Source organism: Gorilla gorilla, chromosome X (assembly GCF_029281585.2).
Source record: "Gorilla gorilla gorilla isolate KB3781 chromosome X, NHGRI_mGorGor1-v2.1_pri, whole genome shotgun sequence".
NCBI lineage: Eukaryota > Metazoa > Chordata > Mammalia > Primates > Hominidae > Gorilla > Gorilla gorilla.
In genome coordinates, this window is record NC_073247.2 from 77,169,217 (window position 1) to 77,193,954 (window position 24,738).

General features: G+C 37.6%; 1 protein-coding gene and 1 pseudogene across 2 annotated transcripts in view; both read left to right on the forward strand.

Moving 5' to 3' along the window:
- The window catches only part of ZC3H12B (zinc finger CCCH-type containing 12B), a 477,685-nt gene that overhangs the window by 429,038 nt on the left and 23,909 nt on the right, over positions 1–24,738 (forward strand). The window lies entirely within an intron of this gene.
- On the forward strand, positions 10,019–16,365 carry LOC101135806 (AP-1 complex subunit mu-2-like; annotated as a pseudogene).

Genomic DNA, 24,738 nt, shown 5'->3' on the forward strand with positions numbered 1-24,738 from the left:
AAATGATAATGGGGATATCACCACCGATCCCACAGAAATACAAACTACCATCAGAGAATACTATAAACACCTCTAGGCAAATAAAGCAGAAAATCTAGAAGAAATGGATAAATTCCTCGACACATACACTCTCCCAAGACTAAACCAGGAAGAAGTTGAATCTGAATAGACCAATACCAGGCTCTGAAATTGAGGCAATAATTAATAGCTTACCAACCAAAAAAAGTCCAGGACCAGATGGATTCACAGCCAAATTCTACCAGAGGTAAAAGGAGGAGCTGGTACCATTCCTTCTGAAACTACTCCAATCAATAGAAAAAGAGGGAATCCTCCCTAACTCATTTTATGAGGCCAGCATCATCCTGATACCAAAGCCTGGCAGAGACACAACAAAAAAATGGAATTTTAGACCAATATCCCTGATGAACATCGATGCAAAAATCCTCAATAAAATACTGGCAAACCGAATCCAGCAGCACATCAAAAAGCTTATCCACCATGATCAAGTGGGCTTCATCCCTGGGATGCAAGGCTGGTTCAACATATGCAAATCAATAAATGTAATCCAGCATATAAACAGAACCAACGACAAAAACCACATGATTATCTCAATAGATGCAGAAAAGGCCTTTGACAAAATTCAACAGCCCTTCATGCTAAAATCTCTCAATAAATTAGGTATTGATGGGACGTATCTCAAAATAATAAGAGCTATTTATGACAACCCCACAGCTAATATCATACTGAATGGGCAAAAACTGGAAGCATTCCCTTTGAAAACTGGCACAAGACAGGGATGCCCTCTTTCACCACTCCTATTCAACATAGTGTTGGAAGTTCTGGCCAGGGCAATCAGGCAGGAGAAAGAAATAAAGGGTATTCAATTAGGAAAAGAGGAAATCAAATTGTCCCTGTTTGCAGATGACATGATTGTAAATCTAGAAAACTCCATCATCTCAGCCCAAAATCTCCTTAAGCTGATAAGCAACTTCAGCAAAGTCTCAGGATACAAAATCAATGTATGAAAATCACAAGCATTTTTATACACTAATAACAGACAAACAGAGAGCCAAATCATGAGTGAACTCCCATTCACAATTGCTTCAAAGAGAATAAAATACCTAGGAATCCAACTTGCATGGGATGTGAAGGACCTCTTCAAGGAGAACTACAAATCACTGCTCAACAAAATAAAGGAGGATACAAACAAATGAAAGAACATTCCGTGCTCATGGGTAGGAAGAATCAATATCATGAAAATGGCCATACTGCCCAAGGTAATTTATAGATTCAATGCCATCCCCATCAAGCTACCAATGACTTTCTTCACAGAATTGGAAAAAGCTACTTTAAAGTTCATATGGAACCAAAACCAGCCTGCATTGCCAAGTGAATCCTAAGCCAAAAGAACAGAGCTGGAGGCATCACACTACCTAACTTCAAACTATACTACAAGGCTACAGTAACCAAAACAGCATGGTACTGGTACCAAAACAGAGATATAGACCAATGGCACAGAACAGAGCCCTCAGAAATAGTACCACCTATCTACAACAATCTGATCTTTGGCAAACCTGAGAAAAACAAGCAATGGGGAAAGGATTCCCTATTTAATAAATGGTGCTGGGAAAACTGGCTAGCCATATGTAGAAAGCTGAAACCGGATCCCTTCCTTACACCTTATACTAAAATTAATTCAAGATGGATTAAAGATTTAAATGTTAGACATAAAACCATAAAAACCCTAGAAGAAAACCTAGGCAATACCATTCAGGACATAGGCATGGGCAAGGACTTCATGTCTAAAACACCAAAAGCAATGGCAACAAAAGACAAAATTGATAAATGGGATCTAATTAAACTAAAGAGCTTCTGCACAGCAAAAGAAGCTACCACCAGAGTGAACAGGCAACCTACAGAATGGGAGAAAATTTTTGCAACCTACTCATCTGACAAAGGGCTAATATCCAGAATCTACAATGAACTCCAACAAATTTACAAGAAAAAAACAACCCCATCAAAAAGTGGGCAAAGGATATGAACAGACAATTTTCAAAAGAAGACATTTATGAAGCCAAAAGACACATGAAAAAATGCTCATCATCACTGGCCATCAGAGAAATGCAAATCAAAACCACAATGAGATACCATCTCACACCAGTTAGAATGGTGATCATTAAAAAGTCAGGGAACAACAGATGCTGGAGAGGATGTGGAGAAATAGGAACACTTTTACACTGTTGGTGGGACTGTAAACTAGTTCAACCATTGTGGAAGTCAGTGTGGCGATTCTTCAGGGATCTTGAACTAGAAATACCATTTGATCCAGCCATCCCATTACTGGGTATTTACCCAAAGGATTATAAATCATGCTGCTATAAAACCCATGCACACGTATGTTTATTGTGGCACTATTCAGAATAGCAAAGACTTGGAACCAACCCAAATGTCCAACAATGATAGACGGGATTAAGCAAACGTGGCACATATACACCATGGAATACTATGCAGCCATAAAAAATGATGAGTTCATGTCCTTTGTAGGGACAGGGATGAAGCTGGAAACCATCATTCTCAGCAATCTATCGCAAGGACAAAAAACCAAACACCAAATGTTCTCACTCATAGGTGGGAATTGAACAATGAGAACACATGGACACAGGAAGGGCAACATCATACACTAGGGCCTGTTGTGGGGTCTAGGTAGCGGGGAGGGATAGCATTAGGAGATATACCTAATGTTAAGTGATGTGTTAATGGGTGTAGCACACAAACATGGCACATGTATATATATGTAACAAACCTGCACGTTGTGCACATGTACCCTAAAAGCATAATAAAAAATAAATAAAATAATAAAAAAACAATTTATACTCAAATAATTCAGGATTTTAAAAAAAGAATAATCTCAGAAATAACCACTAAAAATCTTAGTCATATAACCAAACACCACCTGATCTCCAAAAACCTATTGAAATAAAAAATAAATAAATAAATAAAATATAAAAAGCTCTACCTTAGAAAAATTAAATAAATGATGTGGTTAATTATAACACTGAAGAAAAAAAGATCAAAAGAACTTGGCTATTTTTCCAATCCACCATAATAAATATGATTCAATTGCCTATTAAAAATATAATAAAATGCCACCAAGAGCATATTCAGGTGCCTATTTCTTCACCCTATTATGCACTGGGTATTACCACATTTTTAAAAACTTCAAGGCCGGGCACGGTGGCTCACACCTGTAATCCCAGCACTTTGGGAGGCCGGGGCGGGTGGATCACATGAGGTCAGGAGTTCGAGACCAGCCTGGCCAACATGGTGAAATCCCATCTCTACTAAAAAATACAAAACTTAGCCGGGCGTAGCGACAGGCGCCTGTGATTCTAGCTACTCGAGAGGCTGAGGCACGAGAGTTGCTTAAACGGGGAAGGTGGAATTTGCAGTGAGATCACGCCACTGTGCCTGAGGGACAAAGCGAGACGCCGTCTCAAAAAAATTAATAAAATAAAATAAAATAAAATAGAATAAAAAACTTCATTAATCAGATACATTAAAAGCAATGTTTTATTTGCTCAGAGAACTTAAAAGACATCCCTGAAGTTGTGTAGCTTGAAAGAAGCATAGCTTGACCTTAGAAGGCAGGTTCTTGCTTACACACTGTTGGTGGGAATGTAAATTAGTTCAGCCACTGTTGAAAGCAGTTTGGAGATTTCTCAAAGAACTTAAAAAGGAACTACCATTTGACCCAGTAATCCCATTACTGGGATCCAAAAGAAAACACATCATTCTACCAAAAAGACACATGCACTCGCATGTTCATTGTAGCACTATTCACAATAGCAAAGACATGGAATCAACCTAGTTGTCCATCAATGGTGGATTGGATATAGAAAATATGGTGTATAAACACCATGGAATACTACACAGCCATAAAAATGAATAAAATCATTTCATTTGCAGCAACATGGATACTTCTGGAGGCCATTATCCTAAGTGAATTAATGCAGGAACAGAAAACCAAAGAGTATGTGTTCTCACACATAAGTGGGAGCTAAACATTGAGTACTCATGGACATAAAGATGGGAACAACAGATACTGGGGACTACTAGAAGAGGGAGGAAGAAATGTGGGGAAGGGTTGAAAAACTAACTCTTGAGTACTATGCTCACTACCTGGGTGATGGGATTAAACATACCCCAAACCTCAGCATAATGTAATATACTCATGTAACAAAGCTGCACAATACCCCTTGAATCTAAAATAAATGGTGAAGAATGATGGTGGTATTTTTATGGGAATTGCATTGAATTTGTAGATTGCTTTTGGCAGTATGGTCATTTTCACAATATTGATTCTACCCACCCATGAGCATGGGATGTTTTTCCATTTGTTTATGTCATCTGTGATTCCTTTTAAAAAATAAAAAGTGAATTAGTGGGCTTTCAGAACGTTTCTTATTTTCATTTCCTGAGGTTGCTGTAACAAACTCGGTCAATAGAAATTTATTTTCTCACAATTCTGGAGGCCAGAAGTCTGAAATCTAGGTGTTGGCAGGGCTGCACTCTTTCCGGAGTTTATAAGAGAGAATCTCTTCCTTGCCTCTCCAGCTTTTGGTGACTGTTGGCATTCCTAAGCTTGTAGCTGCATCTTTCCCTGTTCTGTCATTACATCACCTTCTCTTTTGTATATGTGTCTCCCACTGCGCATTCTTTTGTTTTCAGTGTCTCCCAGGCATTCAAAATATGCTGGTTTCTTGTCACCACTCTAAGTCACGCAAGACAGAAACCAGTCTCTTTAGGCAGCTCCCCGAGAAGCCAGACCATTGAATATACATTTCACCTTTCTCTTCTCCCACTGCTGAAGCCATGAGCTAGTTGCTTTTTCCCAGTTTTGCCAGGCTGTATCAGCTTCTGTCTGTGTTGTTACAAGTTCTTTGGTGCTGCCACAGCTGCTGGGCCCTCTTTTTTCTTAGTGGCTCCTAACCATCCAAATTATTCCTGTTTCCCATAAGTTGTTTTAGTCAGGTGAGACAAAAACAGCAGCTTCCCCAAAAGTCAGAATGTTAGATATATGTTCTACTATTTTCTTACTCTCTCAAAGGAGAAAATGTATGTTGGACTTTTGCTCCCAATGGGAGATGTGTTAACCTGAGAGAGGGCCTGATATGGATAAAATTAAAAGCATTTTCATACCTATTTCAATGCAGCTGTTCTTAGCCTTGAGCTTCCCTGGGATACTTTGACTTCCTAACTGGGTTCTTATGTTTTTTGATTATGAATTCAATCTCTTTACTTATTATAGGTCTGTTTAGATTTCAAGTCATTTCCTGAGTCCATTTTAGTATTTTGTCTTTCTAGGAATTTGGACATTTTGTCTAAATTATATAATTGGTTGGAATACAAATATTCATACTATAGCATTTCCATATAATAATTTTTATTTCTGTAAGTTCAGCAGTAATATCCCCTTTTATTCCTGATTTTAGTAATTTATGTCTCCTTTTTTAATCTCTGCCAATCTAGCCAAGGTTTGTCAATTTTATTGATTTTGTCAAACTACTTTTTATTGATTTATTCTGTTTTATTATATGTATTTATTTATGTTCTAATATTTATTATTTTCTTCATTCTCCTTGAGTTTAGTTTCTTTTGTTGTGATTTTGTTTGTTTGTTTCTTAAGGTGAGTGGCTAGGTTATTGACTTGACATTTTTATTATTTTTAATGTCAGTTTTTATAGGTAGAAAACTTTTCTTTAAGCACAGTTTTGATGCATTTCCTAAATTTTGGTATAATGTGGTTTGGTTTTGATTAATCTCAAAGTATTTTCTAATCTCCTTTGTGGTTTCTGATTTGAGCCACTGATTATTTAGAATCATCTGATTGATTTCCACATATTTTTCATGTTTTTGAATTTTACAAACTTCCTTTCATTATTAATTTTATATTTAATTTCATTTTAGAGAGAACATAATTTATATTATTTCAATCTTTCTAAATTTATTGAGGCTTATGTATGCCCTAACATATTACCATATGTATTTGAGGAGTATAAGCATTCTGCAGCTGTCAGATGTAATGTTCTGTAGATTTCTGTTGTGGTTAGTTGGTTTGTAGAAATGTTGAAATCACCTGTTTTATTATTAATCTTCTGCTTAGTTGGTATTTCCATTATTGAAAGAGAGTATTAAAGACCTCAAATATTATTGTTGAATTGTTGGTTTCTCCTTTCAGTTCTGTCTGGTTTTGCTTTATGTATTTTGGGGCTGTGTTACTAGGTACATATATATTTATAATTTCATTGTCTTCTTGACTGGTTGATCCATTTATCATTATAAAGTGCCACTTTTTTTCTCTAGTAACATTTTTTTCTCAAAGTGTATTTTATTTGATACTAGTATAGCCATTCCAGCTCTTTTTTTGCTACTGTTTGCATGGCATATCTTTTTCCATTCTTTTACTTCCACCCTATTTGTGCCTTTTAACCTATAGTATGTCTGTTGCAGACAGCATTTATTTGGATCATGTCTTTTAATTCATTCTTCCAATTTGTGTCTGTTAATTGGAGAGTTTTCATTTACATTGAATGTAATTACTGATTTTGAAGGACTTCTGCTATTTTGCTTTCTATTTCCTATATGTATTATGATTATTTGTGTTACTCTTTTCCTCCAATACTGCCTTATTTTGTGTTGAATAGTGATTTTCTAGTGTACCATTTTAATCTCTTGTTATCTCTTTTATTATATTTTTGAGTTATTTTCATAGAGATTATTCTGCAGGTTATATTAACATCTTTTATTTTTTCCAACTTTATTTAGGTATATTTAACATTTTTAAGTTATATACATTTAAGGCATACAACTTCATGATTATATATATATATTTGATATAATATATTCATATATATATGTACACACACATTGTAAAATATTCACCACAAAAGCTAATTAGCATATCCATCACCTCACATAGTTATCATTTTTATGTGTGATGAGCACACTAGAAATCTACCCTCTGAGCAAATTTCAAGTATATGATACAATATTGTTAACTATAGTGATATTGTTGTACATTAGATCACCAGAACTTATTTATCTTTTATTATTACTAAAACTTTATACCCCTTGACAGACATCCTCCCACATCTTCCTCTCTCCAGCCCCCAGTAACCACTCTTCAACTCTCTGTTTCCGTGAGTTTGACATTTTTAGATTCTACATATAAGTGAGATCATGGGGCATATATTTTTCTACATCTTGCTTATTTAACTTAGAATAATGCCCTCCAGATTCATCCAAGTTGTCACAAATAAAATGATTTTTTCTTTTATAGGACTAAACAATATTCCATTATATATCTCACATCTCACCTCTCTCACATTATCTATATATATCATATTATTATTATTAGATAGATAAATAGACAGATCTCACATTATCATTATCCTGTTATCCATCAGTGGACATTAAGGTTTTCTCTTTATCTCAGCTATTGTGAATAATGCTCAAATGAACATTGGATTGCAGATTTCTTTCCAAGATACTGATTTTATTTCTTTAGCCTATGTACTCAAAAGTGAGATTGCTGGATCGTAAGGTAATTCTATTTTTAATTTTGAAATGAATCTCCATACTATTTTCCATAAAACGTTCCAATTTCCATTTCTCCCAACAGTATACAAAGGTTCTCTTTTCTTCACTTCCTGCCCAAAACTTGTTATAGTTCATCATACTGATAATAGCCTTTCTAACAGGTGTGAGGTGTTATCTCATTGTGCTTTTGATTTGCATTTTCCTGATTAATAATTTTGAGCACCTTTTCTTATACTTCTTGGGCATTTGTATTTTTTAAATTTTGTTCTATATATATTTATATATATGTAACTATATATATAAAACCAAAAATATATATATATATATTTCAATAGTTTTCTTGGTACAGGTGTTTTTAGGTTACATGGATGAATTGTATAGTGCTGAAGTCTGAAATTTTAGTGCACCCATCACTAGAGTGTGGACATTGTACCAGGTAATAGTTTCTCATCACTAACCTCACAATCTACCCCATTCTGAGACTCCAGTGTCCATTATACTACTCTGTATGCCTTTGCATACCCATAGCTTAGCTCCCACTTATAAGTGAGAAGATACGATATTTGGTTTTCCATTCCTGAGTTAGTTTTCTTAGAGTAATAGCCTCCAGCTGCATCCAAGTTGCTGCAAAAGACATTATTTTATTATTCTTTTTATGGCTGAGTAGTATTCCATGATATACAGGTACCACATTTTCTTTATTCACTCATTTGTTGGTGGGCACTTATGTTGGTTCTATATCTTTTCAATTGTGAATTGTGCTGTGATAAACATACATGTGCAGGTATATTTTTGATATAATGACTTATTTTCCTTTGGATAGATACCCAGTAGTGGGATTGCTGGATTGAATGGCAGATCTACTTTCAGTTATTTGAGAAATCACCAAACTATTTTTCAAAGAGATTGTACTATTTACATTATCACCAGCAGCGTATAAGCATTCTCTTTTCACTGCATCCAAGCCAACATCTATTTGCTTTTTGACTTTAATAATGGCCATTCTAGCTAGGGTAAGGTGATACCTTATTGTTATTTTAATTTGAATTTCCTTGACAATTAGTGATGTTGAGTATTTTTTCATATGTTTGTTGGCCATTTGTATATCTTCTTTTGAGAAATGTCTACTCATATCACTTGCCCACTTTTTGATGGCATTGTTTTTCTTTTTACTGATTTGTGTGAGTTCCTTGTAGTTCTGAATATTAGTCCTTTGTCAGATGAATAGTTTAAAAATATTTTCTCCCATTCTATGGGTTGTCTGCTTATTCTAATGATTCTTTCATTTGCTGTGCAGAAGGTTTTTAGTTTAATTAGGTCCCATTTATTTTTGTTGTAGTTGCATTTGTTTTAGGGGTCTTAGTTATAACTTCTTTGCCTAGGCCAATGTCCAGAAGTATTTTTCCTGTGTTTTCTTCTAGAATTTTTATGTTATCAGGTCTTAGATTTATGTCTTTGATCCATCTTTAGTTGATTTTTGTAGATGGTGAGAGATAGAGATCCAGTTTCTTTCTTCTACATGTGTCTGTCTAGTTTTCCCAGCACCAATTATTGAATATGGTGTACTTTTCCCAATTTATGTTTTCATATGGTTTGTTGAAGATCAGTTGGTTGTAAGTATTTGGCTTCATTTCTGGGTTATCTATTCTTTTTCTTTGGTCTATGTATCTACTTTTATACCATTACCATGCTGTTTTGATTACTATAGCCTTGTAGAGTAATTTGAAGTCAGATAATGTGATGCTTCCAGATTTGTTCTTTTTGCTTAGGATTGCCTTGACTATTCAGGTTTGTTTTTGATTCCACATGAATTTTAGGATTGTTTATTCTTTCTTTCTTTTTTTTTTTTTTTTTTTGAGATGGAGTCTCACTCTGTCATGCAGGCTGGAGTGCAGTGGCACCATCTCGGCTCACTGCAAGCTCCACCTCCCGGGTTCACGCCGTTCTCCTGCCTCAGCCTCCTGAGTAGCTGGGACTACAGGTGCCCACCACCGCGCCCGGCTAATTTTTTTTTTTTTTTTTTTTTGTATTTTTAGTAGAGACGGGGTTTCACTGTGGTCTCGATCTCCTGACCTCGTGATCCGCCTGCCTCGGCCTCCACACCTGGCCTAGGATTGTTTTTTCTAATTCTGTGAAAAACGATATTGGTATTTTTTGATAGGAATTGCACTGAATCTGTAGATTGCTTTGTGCAGTACGGAAATTTTCTCTTTTTTTTTTTTTTCCTTATTTGTTAGATTCATCTTTTTAACAACATCCTAAAACTCCGAGCACTGGGCCAGTGGGGCTTTGGGCTCAGCAGCTATGAAGGAGGGACCCCTAATACCCCCTAAGTCAGGTCATTGTAAGAAGGCACTCACGAGGGGGATATCAAGCCCCTCTTGTATTTCTTCATACAACCAGCTGTTTGGCAGGCTCTATGACATCAATAAAGACCTCGCTCTTTAAGGAGCTAGACTAGGACAGCATCCAGGACAACTTTGTCATTGCCTAGGAGTTGCTGAACAAGCTCATTGACTTAGGCTTCTAGCAGACCACCAACAGCAGGATCCTGCAGGAGTACACCACACAGCAGAGCAACAAGCTGCAAAGGGGCAAGTCACAGGTGCCACTCACCATCAACAACGCTGTGTCCTGGTGCTCCGAGCACATCAAGTACAAGAAGAACGAGGTCTTCATTGATGTCATAGAGTCTGCCAACCTGCTGGTCAATGCCAAAGGAAGCATTTTGCTGAGTGAGATCTTTGGCACCATCAAGCTCAAGGTGTTTCTGTCAGGAATGCCAGAGCTGCGGCTGGGCCTCAATGACTCCATGCTCTTCGAGCTCACTGGCTGCCACAAGAACAAATTGGTAAAGCTGGAGGATGTAAAATTCCAGCATGTTGCTCTCGTGCTTTGGCAATGACCACACCATCTCGCCCATTGATGACTTTGAGCTCAGGTACTACTGCCTCAGCACCCAGGTCTAGCCACTGACCTGGATTGACTCTGTCCTTGGGAAGTTCTCCCACAGCCTTGTGGAGATCATTGTCAAGACCAAGGGGCAGGCCAGGCGCGGAGGCTCACTCCTGTAATCCCAGCACTTTGAGAGGCCGAGGCAGGTGGATCACTTGAAGTCAGGAGTTTAAGACCAGCCTAGCCAACATGGTGAAACCCCGTCTCTACTAAAAATACAAAAATTATCTGGGTGTGGACACGTGCCTATAATCCCAGCTACTTGGGAGGCTGAGGCAAGAGAATCACTTGAACCCGGGAGGCAGAGGTTGCAGTGAGCCAAGATCGCGCCACTGCACTCCAGCCTGGGCGACAGAGTGAGACTCCATCTCAAAACAACAACAAAAACAAAAAAACAAAAAAGACCAAGAGGCAGTTTAAGAAACAGTCAGTAGCCAATAGTGTGGAGATGTCTGTACCCATACCCAACGATGCCGACTCCCCGCACCTGAAGACCAGCGTGTGCAGCGCCAAGTGTGTGCTGGAGAAAAACATCGTTATTTGAAGTATTAAGTCCTTCCAAGGGGGCAAGGAGTACCTGATGTGAGCCTACTTTGGCCTCCCTAGAGTGGAGAAAAAGGAGGTGGAGGGCCAGCCCCTTATTAGGGTCAAGTTTGAGATCCCCTACTCCACGGTCTCTGGGATCCAGGTCTGATATATGAAGATCATCGAGAAAAGAGGTTATCAGGTCTTGCCCTGGCTTCCCTACATCACGCAGAGTGGTCATTAGGAACTTCCTACCAACAGAAAGGGAGAGGAGATGGGGGCTGGAACACGGGGCCTCTGTATAGTCTCTGCTGCAGATTTTAGAGAGGGAGGAAATGTGGGTGTGTATGTGTGTGTGAGGATGGGCTCTGGACTTAGTTTACTGTTCCCAGCACCCGCCCCCTCCTCAACTCTTCCTTAATCCATAGGCTAGGAAGGAGTCTCCCTGCCGCCCTCACCCTTGGGGCTTTCCCTTGTCCCCCTGATTTTATTCGAAGAAATACAAGAGGGGCTTGGAGTACCCCCTCATGAGTGCCTTCTAGCAATGACCTGCCTTAGGGGGTGTTGTGGGTCCCTCCTTCATAGCTGCTGAGCCCAGAGGCCCTGCTGGCCCACTGGTCTGAGTTTTAGGATGTCATTTACATCTTGATTTCGTTTTTAACCCAAAAATCATTCAGGAGCAAATTGTTTAATTTTCACATTTTTGTATAGTTTTGAGGATTCCTTTTGGACTTGATTTCTAGTTTTTTTCTACTGTGGTCTGAGAAGATACTTGATATGATTTTGATTTTTTTAAATGTATTGTGGCTTGTGTTATGACCTATCATATGGTCTATACTGAAGAATATTCCATGTGCTGATGAGAAGAATGTATATTCTGCAGTTTGGGGGTAGAATTTTCTTTAAATATCTCTTAGGTCCATTTGCTCTAGAGTGCAATTAAAGTCCAGTGTTTTTTTATTTACTTTCTGCTTCAGTGAGCTGTCTAGTGCTGTCAGTGGATTGTTGAAGTTCCCCACTATTATTATGTTGCTTTCTCTTCTCTTAAGTTTATTCATTGATTTATAAATCTGAGGACTCCAGAGCTAAGTACATATATCTTCTTGTTGGATTGATGCTTTTATGATTATATAATGACCTTCTTTGTCTTTTTTTTTTAACTGTTGTTGCTTTAAAGTCTATTCTATGATATAAGAATAGTTACTCCTGCTTGCTTTTAGTTTCTATTTGCATGTAATATCTTATTCTACCCATTTATCTTGAGTCTATAAGAATCTTTACATGTTAGGTGAATCACTTGAAACAGTAGATATTTGGTTTGTGATTTTTTTTTTTTTTTTGAGATAGAGTCTCACTCTGTCACACAGGCTGGAGTGCAGTGGCATAGTCTCAACTCACCACAACCTCTCCCTCCCAGGTTCAAGCGATTCTCCTGCCTCAGCCTCCCGAGTAGCTGGGATTACAGATATGCACCACCATGCCTGGCTAGTTTTTATATTTTTAGTAGAGACGGGGTTTCACCATGTTGATCAGGCTGGTCTCAAACTCCTGACCTGAAGTGATCTGCCCACCTTCGCCTCACATAGTGCTGGGATTACAGGGATAAGCCACCGCACCCAGCTGGTTTGTGTTTTTTAATACATTTTGTCAATCTGTATCTTTTAAGTGGAACATTTAGATCATTTTATTCAATGTGAATATTGAAATGTGAGGTACTGTTCATCATTATGAGGATTGTTACTTAGATGTTTTGTTTTCTTCATTGTGTTATTATTTTATAGGACCTGTGAGTTTTATGCTCTCAAAGGTATCCTGGCGCATATCTATCTTTTGTTTCAAATTTTAGAACTCCTTTAGCATTTCTTGTAGGGTTGGTCTGGTAGTGAAAAACTCCCTCAGCATTTGCTTGTCTGAAGTCTTTATTTCTCCTTCATTTATGAAACTTAGTTTTGCTGCTTAAAAATATCTTTGGCTGACAGTTATTCTGTTTAAAGAGGCTAAAAATAGGACCCCAGTTCCTTCTGGCTTGTAAGGTTTCTGCTGAGTATATGTGTTATCCAGAGAAGTGTCTATTTAGGTCCTTTATTCATTTTTAAATTGAGTTATTTATTTTCATTGTTATTGAGTTGCAAGTGTTCTCAATATATTTTGGATGTTAATCCGTTATTAGATATATGTTTTGCAAATATTTTTCTCCTTTTCTTTATGTTGCCTTTTCACTCTGTTGATTGTTCCCTTTACTGTACAGAAGTTGTTTTTTTTGTTTTTTTATTTGTTTGTTTTTGTTTGTTTGTCATAATCCCATTTGTCTATTTTTGGTTTTGTTGCCTGTGCCTCTGGGATCATACCCAAAAAATCGTTGCTCAGACCAAGTCAAGATGTTTTTCCTGTTTTCTTCTATAAATTCAGCAGTTTTGTATCTTATGTTTAAGTCTTTAATCCAATTTGAGTTGGTTTTTGTATAGTATGAGATAATAGTCCAACTTCATTATTCTGCATGTGGATATTCAGTTTTCCCATAACTGTTTATTGAAGAGACTGTTTTTCCCCATTGTGCATTCTTGGCATTTTTGTAGAAAATCAATTGACTGTAATGGTGTGGATTTATTTCTCTGTTTTCAATTCTGTTATTTTGGCCTATGTTTGTTTTTATGCTTGTACCATACTGTTTTGATTACCATACCTTTGATATATATATATATATATGTTTGTGTATATATATGTTTATATATATATGTTTGTGTGTATATATATGTTTGTACATATATATATGTTTGTGTGTATATACATATATATATATCTGTTTGTTTTTTGAGACAGAGTTTTACTCTTGTTGCCCAGGCTAAAGTGCAATGGCACAATCTTGGCTCACTGCAACCTCTGCCTCCTGGGTTCAAGCAATTCTTCTGCCTCAGCCTCCCAATAGCTGGGATTACAGGTACATGCCACCACACCCAGCTAATTTTTTTGTATTTTTAGTAGAGACAGGGTTTCACCATGTTGGCCAGGCTGGTCTTGAACTTCTGACCTCAGGTGATCCACCCACCTCGGCCTCCCAAAGTGCTGGGATCACAGGCATGAGCCACCACACCCAGCATGTAATATATTTTTAAATCAAGATGTGTGATACCTCCATCGTAGTTCCTCTTGCCCAAAATTTCTTTGGCTATTCAGGGTCTTTTATGGTTTCATATGATTTATGGAGTGTGTTCCATTTCTGTAAAGAATGTCAATGGATTTTGATAGAGATTACGTTTACTCTATAGCTCACTTTGGGTAGTATGGACATTTTAACATTTAACAATATTAATTCTTTCAATCCAAAAATATGGGATGTCTTTTCATTTGTGTCTTATTTTTCTTCATCAATGTTTTATAATTTACAGTGTATAAGTCTTTCACCTACAGAGATTATTTAACTTCTTCCTTTTTGACTGGGATGCCTCTTATTTCTTTCTGTTGCCTAATTATTCTGGCTAGGACTTCCAGTACCATGTTGAGTAGAAGTGATGATAATCTTCATCCTTTCCTTGTTATCCTTTTCTTGTTTCCCACAGCATATATATTGCAGTTATTGCTTTCTAGTTTTTTTCATTATAGTCAGAAAATATACCTGGAATGACATTGATCTTATTAAATTTGTTAAGGCTTGTTTTGTGACCTAACATGTGATCTATCTGGAGAATGTTCCCTGTGTACTGGAGAAAAATGTGTATTCTTCTGCTGTTGGGTAGAAAGTTCCATATATGTCTATTAGTTTCATTTGTTTTGTAATGTTTTTCAAGCCAGATGTTTCTTCATTTATTTTCTGTCTGAATGCTGTATCTGATATTGTGAATGGGGTATTGAAGTCCTCTACTATTATTGTATTGTCAATGTCTGTCTTCAGATCTGTTGATATTTGCTTTATATATTTAGGTTCTCAGATGTTGGGTGTGTATATATTTATAATTGTTTTATCTTCCTGCTGAATTGACCCTTTTATCATTACATAGTTGACCTTCTTTGTCTCTAGAGTTTTAAACATAAAATATATTTTGTCTGATATAAGTATGACCACTTCTGCTTTCTTTTGGTGACCATTTGCATGAAATATTTGTTCCACCCCTTCACTTCTCAGCTTATGTGTGCCCTTAAATCTAAAGTGACTCTCATTGACAGCATATTACTAGATCCTGTTTTTTTAAAATCTATTTATTAGCAAGCAATGGATTTCTATAATAAAGAAAAAAATCTATTCAGCCATACTCTGCCTTTGATTGGTGAGTTTAATCCATTTACATTTAAGGTAATTACTGATAAGCGAGTACTTACTGTTGCTATTTTTAAATTATTTTCTGTCTATGTTGCAGATGTTTTGTTTCTCTTTCCTATCTCGCTCTCTTCCATATTTTTTTTTTTTTTTTGAGACAGAGTCTCGCTGTGTTGCTCAGGCTGGAGTGCAGTGGCACAATCTCGGCTCACTGCAGCCACTGCCTCCTGGGCTTAAGTGATTCTCATGCTTCAGCCTCCCAAGTAGCTGGGATTATAGGCTCATGCCACCATGCCCGGCTAATTTTGTATTAGTAGAGACAGGGTTTCACTATGTTGACCAGTCTGGTCTCGAACTTCTGACCTCAGGTGATCCGCCTGCCTTGGCGTCCCAAAATGCTGGGATTACAGGCATAAGCCACCACACCCAGCCTCTTCCTTTGCTATTTGATGAGTTATTTTGGTAGTGATTTGCTTTGATGCTTTCTCTTTATCTTTTGTGTGTCTATTAAAGGTTTTCTGGCAGTTATTTTGAGGATTGCATAAAATATATTCTAGTTTTATCCTTTGATTTTCAGTTGATAACAATGTAGCTTAAATATCATACAAAAAATACTATACTTTTACATCCCCCCCACACACACACTTTGTGTTCCTGTACTCAGAATCTGCTTTTTTATATTTTGTATCCATTAAAAAGTTTTATCTTTTAAGTTTTATATAAAGGCTAAAAGTAAATTATGCACCACCATTACATTGTTGCATTAATCTATATATCTCTATTTTATGCTTTCATATCACTATTTAGCATGTGTTTCTTTCAGTTTGAAGAGTTCCCATAAATATTTCTTTGTAAGGCAGATCTAGTGGCAATGAACTCCCTCAGTTTTTGTTTGTCTGGGAAAAGGTTTCCCTTCTTTATTTTTAAAGGATAATTTTGCAGGATATAGTATTCTTTGATGGCAGTTTTTTTTTTTCTTTCAGGACTTTGAATATGTGTTCCTACTCTTTACTGGATTGCAAGATTTCTGTTGAGAAACCCACTGATAGTCTTACAAGGATCCCTTACATGTGAAGATTCACTTTTTTCTTGTTGCTTTCAAAATTATTTCTTCATCCTTGTTTGTTTTAGTCTATTCTCAGGCTGTTAATAAAGACATACCCAAGACTGGATAATTTATATAGAGGTTTAATTGACATACAGTTCCACGTGGCTGGGGAGCCTCACAATCATGGCAGAAGGCAAAGGAGGAGCAAAGTCATGTCTTACATGGCAGCAGGCAAGAGGGTATGTGCAGGGGAACTCCCCTTTACAAAACCATCAGATCTCCTGAGACTTATTCACTATCACAAGAACAGCATGGGAAACACCCACCCCCATGATTGAATTACCTCCCACTGGGTCCCTCCCATGACACATGGGGATTATTACAATTCCAGGTGAGATTTGGGTGGGGGCATAGAGCCAGACCAAATCTCCCGGATTGCAAGGTTTCTGTAGAGGAATCCACTGATAGTCTTACAGGAATCCGCTACATGTCAAGATTTTACTTTTCTCTTGCTGCTTTCAAAATGATTTCTTCATCTTTGACTTTAGACAATTTGATTATAATTGTTCTCAGTGAAGACCTGTTTGGGGTTCTTTTCACATCATGGATCTAGATGTTCATTTTTCTCCCTAGATTTGGAAAGTCTTCTTTCATTTATTTCTTTAAATGAGATTTCTACTCCTTTTTCTCACTGCCCCTTCTGAATTCTATAATGTATACATTATATTTTTATACTATCTTGTAAGTCACACAGACTTTCTTCAGTCTTTTTCATTCTTTTTACTTTTTGTCTTTCTAACTGGATAATTTCAATTATTTTCAAGTTCACAGATTCTTCTACTTGATCAATTTTGTTGTTGAAGTTCTTTATTGGGTTTTTAATTTCTTTCTCTCTTTTTTTGAAAGTACAGAGATTTATTGCAAAGTGAAAAGTACACACTCAAGAAAGAGGCGTGCAGGCATATTCAAGAGTCAGTCACACAATAGAGTTTTCAGCTTCTACTTTTATGGGTTTATTTAACCAGGGAGTAGAATATTTATGAAGATTCCTGGAAAAAGGTGAAGATTTCTCAGAACTGTGGTGCCACTCATTTTTACACCAAAAATGAGTGTAATCTCAGAACTGTCATGGTGCTGGTGGGTGTGTGATTTAGTATGTTAATGAGTATATAGAGAGGTCCTAGGTGAAACCTAGGTCAAATCCAGCACCATATTGGATTCAGTCAGTCTTAGCCAACTTGTTCCACACCCTGTTTTTCATGGTTTTATCAGCCCATAGCCTCTAGTCATGTGAAACTGCTGACTGGAATTTTTTTTTTTTTTTTTGTCTCACTCTGTCACACAGGCTGGAGTTCAGTGGTATGATCTCAGCTCACTGCAACCTCTGCCTCCCAGGTTCAAGTGATTCTCCTGCCTAAGCCTCCCGAGTAGCTGGGACTACAGACATGCACCATCACTCCTGACTAATTTTTTTTTTTTTGTATTTTTAGTAGAGACACAGTTTCACCATATTGGTCAGGCTGATCTCAACCTCCAGACCTCAAATGACCTGCCAGCTTCAGTCTCCCAAAGTGCTGGGATTACAGACGTGAGCCACCATGAACTGCCTACTTGGAATTCTTTGTTCATCCTCCTTCCTGATGATTAGGGATAATGGCACTGCCTAGCAAGGGCATGGAAGTCTCTGGCTGACTGGTCTAGGGGATCCAAGGCAGGGTCATCAGGAGAGTCTAAATCTGAGGCAGGGATTGATTGGAATCCTTGCATGACCATCATTTGGTGTGGAACTGTTGCAGCCTAGAAGACACAAACTTTACAAGGAGGTTAAACAAGCATTATACACACACACGTGCACACACACACACACAACAGGAGTTGTGTGAAGAAGAGGAAAAATAAAAAACAGAAAAAATATTTGATGTCTAATGGCTGAAAAGTTCCAAAATTTGATGGAAAACTTTAATCCGCACATTCGAGGAGATCAATAGGCCGGGCACGGTGGCTCACACCTGTAATCCCAGCACTTTGGGAGGCCAAGGTGGGTGGATCACCTGAGGTCAGGTCTCTACTAAAAATACAAAAATTAGCCGGGCATGGTGGCAGGTGCCTGTAATCCCAGCTACTCCAGAGGCTGAGGCAGGAGAATCACTTGAACACGGGAGGCAGAGGTTGCAGTGAGCTGCCAAGATCATGCCATTGCACTCCAGCCTGGGTGACAGAGCAAGACTCTGTCTCAAAAAAAAAAATTCAATAAACTCAAAGTTGGAAAAACTCAAAAACATTCCTCTGTGTGTGTGTGTGTGTGTGTGTGTGTGTGTACACTTGGTGATATATCACAGGTCTCTTAGGCTCTGATCATTTTTCTTTATTTTCTCTTTCTGCCCTTCAGACTAGGTAATCTCAGTTAACCTGTCAACATAAAGTTTGATGCTTCTTTCTATAGCCAGCTAAAATCTGCTGTTGATCTCTCCAGTGGATTTTTTATTTCAGTTATTGTCCTTTTCAACTTCAGAATTTCCATTAAAATTCTCTATGTGATAAGACATCTTACATTCCTTTTGTTCTTTGACATACTTTCTTATAATCTTTAAGCATATTTTAAATAGCTGATTTAAAATATTTGTCAGGTAAGCCTGACATCTGGGCCTGCACAGGGACAGTATTTTTAAAATATTTTTTAAAGAAATGGGGTCTCACTTCATTGCCCAGGCTATATTTGAGCTCCTTGGCTCAAGCAATACTTCCACCTCAGCCTCTTGAGTAGCTGGGACTATGGGCTCATGCCACTATGCCCAACTCAGGAGGGATGGTTTCTATTGACTTTTTCTTTCCCTGTATATAGGCCATACTTTTTTGTTTCTTTGCATATCTCATAATTTTTTTGTTGAAGACTGAACATTTTAAATAATATAATTGGCAACCTTGGAAATCAGATTCTCTCCTCTTCCTAAGGTTTGTTTTTGTAATTGTTGTTTAGAGACCTGTGAAGTAATTCTTTAAAGTCTGTATTATTTGTTGTGTGTGGCCACTGACATCTCTTCTTGGAATAGCTTGTTTGTCAGCTATTGGTTCAAAAACATTTTTCTTAACTGCCTTGAACCAGTAAGTCTTCCTCCCTTTGCCAAGAGGCTTTGCATGCATATTGTGGCACACTCTCAACACCTAGAAAGCATTTGACAACTTTGCTATAGCCTTCACTTCCTGATTACATAAACCTTTAATGTCAACCAAAGGTGAGGAATAAGGGACTTTTCAGGTCTTCCATGAACACATGCACAACCTTACACAAGCATGTGTCCTTCTAGATCCCCAGGAATATGTGGAAGCTTTTCAAAGCCCCTTATGGACATCTGATTCCCAGCTTTTCCTTTAAAGTTTTTTTGTCAACTTCTTGTTTGCTCTAGCTGTTATTACCCCATCAGGCAGCTGTGATATTTTTTTAAAGTGTCTCTAATTGTTTTCAACAAACATCCCTGAGGAAAAAGCTGTTCATTATTAGTGAGCTCTAAATCACATAAAATAAACACAAGCCCTTGAAAAAGTCAGGTTTTCCAAGGAACTTTCAGACAGGTCAGATAATAATAATTCTATGGAGATGGGACTTTGGAGAAGCTCTAAATTTGTTGAGTTTCCTCTGTTGGCTTCTAGGCTGCTAATTCTCATGGCTACTGTGATTGTGAGGCTGTTGGCTTTCAAGGCCACCATGTTTCTGGGAAGAGGAGATGGGAATAGAGCACATTCAAATGCCACAAATTTTCCTGTTCTTACCGAGGTTCAGCCAGGCCTTTGAATTTTGTTTTGTTGTTTAAATAAACACTATTTGTATTTTTTTTTTTTGAGACAGAGTTTCACCCTTGTTGCCCAGGCTGGAATGCAATGGCGCAGTCTCAGCTCACTGTAACCTCTGCCTCCCAAGTTCAAGCAATTCTCCTGCCTCAGCATCCCAAGTAGCTGGGATTACAGGTGCCTGCCAGCACACTCAGCTAATTTTTGTATTTTTAGTAGAGAATGGGTTTCACTGCATTGGCCAGGCTGGTCTCGAACTCCTGACCTCAGGTGATCTGCCCGCCTCGGCCTCCCAATATGCTGGGATTACATGTGAGAGCCACCACACCTGGCTAAATAAACACTATTTGGATTATTGAAAACCTTTCGTTAAGTTCCAGATGTCACCAGTGGAGGGTGTCCAGGTTCTTGGTGTCTTGAACAAAGAATTGAACAAAACTCACAAACAAAGCAAGGACAGAATGAAGGGATTTATTGAAAATTAAAGTGCACTCCACAGTGTGGGAGCAGGCCAGAGCATAGGGGCTCAAGGGCCCCATTACAGAATTTTAGCGAGTTTAAATACCCTCTAGAGGATTCCATTGATTACTTGGGGTACACCCTATGTAAATGAAGAGGATGAAGTAAAGTTACAAAGTTATTTACTTGGCCTATGCCCTATGGAGGTGATATTTCCTGCCATAGCTGAAGTATGAATTGGCCTTATGTTCCCTACTTCCAGACCCTATTTTCCTTCCTAACAGAATTCTGGAAAAGTTGATATTAACAATTTGCCAGTGTTGTCATTGCTTTTACTGATAATCAGATTTTTTAAGGTCCTTTCACTGTCATTCCCACTGACATCATCATTAGTATATTTAAATTTATGTAACTATCAAAAGATTTCATGGCATAAATATAATTACATGAACTTTTAAACATTTGGAGGTTTGTTACAGTACATCGTTTTCACTATTTTTAATTTCTACTGTGGGAAAAAAAGTGCTTTCTAAACAAGCTGATATTAATGTTAACTGAAATACAAAGTCACTCATAGACAGATTTTTAATTATATCTTTCCTGGATAATCAATGACTCACAAGAAATCATTTTAACCCAACTTACCACTATTTGAGTAAAAGCCAGGACTATGTATAACTAGCTAATGTCAAATGGTCTTTATAATTTTGATCAGATGAACTTCACTTCAGGCTTCTATGAGTATGCCAGAGGCTATAAGAGTACAAGAATGGGCCAGACGCGGTGGCTCACGCCAGTAATCCCAGCACTTTGGGAGGCTGAGGGGGGCGGATCACCTGAGGTCAGGAGTTCAAGACCAGCCTGACCAACATGGCGAAACTGCATCTCTACTAAAAATACAAAATTAGCCAGGCATGGTGGCGGATGTCTGTAATCCCAGCAACTCGGGAGGCTGAGACAGGAGAATCGCTTGAACCCGGGAGGCGGAGGTTGCAGTGAGCCGAGATCATGCCATTGCACTCCAGCCTGGGCAACAACAGTGAAACTCTGACTCAAAAAAAAAGAAAAAAAAGAGTACTACAAGGATGAAATATTTAATAAAATATTCATTGAAAACGTATCACATACATAAAGGTATGCTAGGTGCTGGGATTGGGGAAAGCAGAGATACAAACATGAATGTGGACAGTTCTTGCTTTTAGTAGAGTTTAGTAGAGTTGGGGAGAGAAACAAACGTTACAACTAGCAGGAGTTAAGTGGGTGAACTAGAGGGGAGAGAACACTGAGTGTGGAGAGCATTACTCACTAATCTTGACCTCACCATTGTCTTTCACACCTCCATGCCCTTTCATATGCGATACCATCTGCCTAGTATGTCCTCCCCATTTTCACTCCCCCTTTCCTGATAAAACCAGCTCAAATTTCACCTCTCTTACCTCAGACAGAAGAATTACTTACCTCTTACACCTCCTTGGTATTCCCCTAGCATTTATAAACAACCTTACGAGAACATATTCTATGCTCTGTGATTATTTGTTTACATGTTTATCTCACCTACCAGAATGTGAGCACCTCACAGGGACTGCATCTTATTTATTTTAGAACCCTCAGCACCTAGAGCAGTGCTAAGTACCTAGTATCCAGGATGGGAATTAAAAATTAGTGGTAGAGGGAATATTTGCACCCAAATACCCTGACTCCAGCTCCAAATGCTGGTTTCTCACTATACTAAGACACCTTTTACCATTCCTGCAGGGAGCCTTCAAGGATTACCAGCATCCTAAACTCATGGGGGGACAGCCAAGAGTGTACCTATGTCATTATATGGTTGACATATTTAATATAACAAGAATGCATTATTAAGCATTCCTTGTTCTGAAAGCCTCTGAAATACTTTTAAAACTGTGTTTCTTATGTACTTTGCTGGCCACAGAATTACTCCTGCAGCTGAGATAAAACAGAGCAGCTCTTGAAAAAAGCAATATATAATTGTTTGAGAAAGGAAGTGACAACAAACAGCATGTTAGTTGAAATAATAACAATTAAAACTTGTAACCTCTGTGATCCTTCTATTCCCTCTTTCCCTCCTACTCCTATTTGCCACCCAATATATCTCAAATTTCATCTGGGAGATTTTTGGAACTAACTAGACTTCAGCTGATGATGTCATGGCTGCAATACTGCAGCTACCCCTCAGAATTGCCCCGATCCTTGTGTCCTTTCTCATTCTGGCTAATGATTTAATTATAAAGAGAGAAAATAGGATGTACTCTGTTCCATACATTTAACAAAACAGTTAAATTGGAGAGAATCAAGAAAGATCAAGCCCAGTGTTGTTAACTGAATGAGATGCTCAAGATATATTTATCACTATGAAAGTCATAAGAAAGGCAATCTCTTTTTCCAATTTACCATAAGTTATAGAATGACATAGCCATATTTCCCTATAGCTTTTGACTAAGGGTCTCGGGATGGGGATAGGTAGCACAAAAAGAAAAAGAGAGGGAGGAGAGAAAGAAGAGAGAAGAGGAGGAGAGAGAGAGAAAAAAATGAACTTCACCAATGAATCATAGAAGTGGGCGTGTTTTCTGAAGAAGCCACTTTCATAACAGCTCCTCAGCTGTCACTAATGGCCAGAGAACACACATTCACTGAACCCTTACTCTAGCAGAGACCGTCTCCTGTAGCATATGTAGCTTCTCTGCATGAATTTGAATTCTCCATGTAGCTTCTCTGCATGAATTTGAAATGATCTTTTCCTAGACCTTCTTTATATAGAGAGAAGAAAATAGTAAGTATGTAACCTACAGTTTTCTTGTCCTTCTGGAGTGTCAAGCACTAGAAATGTTTTTGTGTGGGAAGATTGAATCAAGTATAAATTGAGGTTACATTTAACAATGTTGTTTTAATTAGTTTGGACAACAGAGTGTGTGTAGTACTAAATGTTTTAGATATCCTGGAGACATACGTCCTTTCTAATGGAACACGTGACTGTGGAAGGTAGCAGAAAAATGAGCCCCTGTTCAAAACCTGGGAATAATGGGTCTTGAAATCAAAATATTGTGTGTCTACTTTGCTTGAAGTCCTGAAAAAAATGAATGAGTAATGAAAATCAACAGACTCTTACTTTTTTGTAAACATTTTGTCTAAAGCTTCAACATTTGGTGTGGGAGTGGGAGGACAAGAATTGACGTAGTTTAATCATACAAAGCTCTTGGGTCTCCTTTGAAATGAAATCCTAAATTTTGAATAAGCTCAGTTGTTTTTAGCTCTGACTGTGACAGTTTTTACTGTGACATGTATCATTTTGAGAATGCATTGAAGGTAAAATATAAAAAACAATTTTGTTTGGAGGGTAATGTAAAACCAGATAGGCTGACAAGAGTGCTCTAATCGCTTGAGGGAAATCCCATTTTTACAAACCACAGAAAATATGCTATTTCTTAGACTTGTTTCTTTGCTAAGTGTTACTACCTATAAACTATTCAAGAGCACACAAACAGATGGGTATAGTTGGAGGTTAAGAAACAATCTTTACCTCCTTTATGATATAATTCCTGCATGTGATTTATTTATTATAAATAAAAATGGAAAGATTTGAATTTTCGATTTTCTCAGAGTGCCTTTATGTGAATCTTTTCGTTTTGAGAATCAGTAAAGTTTTCAAACTCTTTTGCCTCCAAAGTATCTGAGAAAGCCTTTACTTTATAGTTCTTTCTGTGGCTTGTGTAACTTCTTTAACTGATGTGCTTGACACCGGGGATTGGAGATGGGCTATATAAGTCATAACATCTCAAAACTGGATTGTGTAGGTAATTATGTGGCTCTATTGAGAGCATATATGTGAATGCTCTTAGGCAACTCTAAGATGTAATGCAAATGTAAATGATTGTTCATATGTTATTACTGTTATCGAAGTTTTATAACTTATTTTATTTGCCATTTTTAAAGTAAAATGTGATGATGTGATACAATACAGATTTGAATTTGTTCTCTTAGAAGCTAATTATATGTGTTCTCATCCTTTAGGTCCCACTTATAAGTGAGAACATGCAGTATTTGGTTTTCTGTTCCTATGTTAGTTTGCTAAGGATAATGGCCTCCAGCTCCATTC